This window comes from Aquila chrysaetos, chromosome 5 (assembly GCF_900496995.4).
Source record: "Aquila chrysaetos chrysaetos chromosome 5, bAquChr1.4, whole genome shotgun sequence".
In the NCBI taxonomy this organism is placed as follows: domain Eukaryota; kingdom Metazoa; phylum Chordata; class Aves; order Accipitriformes; family Accipitridae; genus Aquila; species Aquila chrysaetos.
Window position 1 is genome coordinate 34,496,035 of NC_044008.1, and position 1,797 is coordinate 34,497,831.

Below are 1,797 nucleotides of genomic sequence, written 5' to 3' on the forward strand. Positions count from 1 at the left end.
AAACTTTGAGCCTTTAGGATAGTTAAGAATGAACTTTTTTTTTTTTTCTTTTCTTTTTTTTTAATCTGGAGATTCTGTTTCTACTTTATGTATTCGTAAGATAACCCAGCACAATTCTGGAGACTAAAGACTGCTAAAGATTTTTTTAAAATACTGAAAAGCAGGTTTCTGTATTTTCTTTAACGTGGAACTGTGGGTGACAGGTCTTGTTCTTAGTCAGGTTTCCCTTGCTGAAAGACCTTAAAATCATTTAGAGGGTGATGCTTTACACTTCCAAAACAAAGCAAAACCAGACAAAAAAAAAAAAAAAAGTTCTGTTGTTGTAAGGATGTTGTGAAAGAAACTGTAAGTTAGTCATTAGTTAGGAGTTGTAAAAATTGGGTTGTCGTCAGTTACACAGGTAGAAATGAACCGGAGTTTTCCATTTCTTATGCAGGAAGGTAACGGTTTTTTTGTAGCTGAAGAGCTATCTGCTATGCCCTTCTAAATGTCAGTCTGCAGCTGAGACTACACTGTAGATTCACCCCTCGCTGTAACACGGCTTACCGGTTCTCAGCCTGTGAACGGTTTCTTTTAAAATGGGATTAGTTGTTTTTATGTTTAGAAAAAGAAGAAGTAGCTGGCAAGTGCCTATGTTTTTTTCTTGTCTCATGTTTTAGCAAATAAAAGGCCTTTATAATATGGGATGTTCTTGTTTCATGCTATTTCTTCCCACACATATAAACAAACCTTGTGGAATACTGTAAAACTATCTGTAGCACATGCCCAGTATGTTTACGGTATGCATCGAAAAGTTATGTGTACAGTAATACTGTAAAAGTCAAGTCCATCCACATGGGTTTTAGATGATACTTCCTAAATTGCCCAAAGGATATCTAATGAAATATGTAATATGTTATGTCAAAGCAATCTGTACTAATAGCTACATAATGTTCATTTTCCCTGTGCCTAGTATGAATAATATAAGAATCCCAAAAGAGTGAGGATCTGCGTCGGGTGAAACCCTCGGTACTGTCGAGAGCCTGGGGATAGATGGTAGTGCAGAGCAGTGACAGAGACCTGAGAGCTGTGTTGCGTCCCGAGTGAAGCATCTGCACGGCGATCCGTCTCCTCTACGTGACAGATGCGGTCTGTCACGGGGAAGAGCTGGAACTGTGGGTGAGTGGGGAAAACGAGGATTCATGGTTTTGCTGCGTGGACTCAGTGGTCCACAAAGATGCAGGCGGGACTGAGGGTTCAACCGTCCTTCCCACCAGTTTGGTTCATTATTCTTACCTCACATGGACTGCCTGTGGCGTGCAATTAATGAAATTATAGGTTCTGATTATATGCTTTCTCAAACAAAACTTCCACTGAAGCCAAGAGGTATTACGAGTGCGTAAGGAATGCAGGATTGCATATCCTGCCTCTTGGGCTTTGTGATGGTGAGTTGGAGTTACATATTAAACTTGGTTTAAGCCTTAATTTTTTCCCTCTGTGTTTATCCTAGTCTAGTTTCAGTTTTGCAATATGAAAACAACAAAATCACTATGTTAAGAACATAAGCAGCAGCATTCTTTTAAAAAATAGTACATTTACTATAATTATAACTTGGATTTAAGCCAAAAATAAAGAGGGATTCTGAGTCTGAGTTTTAAAGCCATCTGATTATGCTGTTATACTGCAATAAACTCCAAACAGTGGGTGCTGCATGAGATACATAGTACTAGTCATCCACAAGAAATTGTCAGCCTTAAATGGACATTGCCAGCTGCTATAAAAATAATTTTTACCTTATATTTTTAACTCTGTAACATT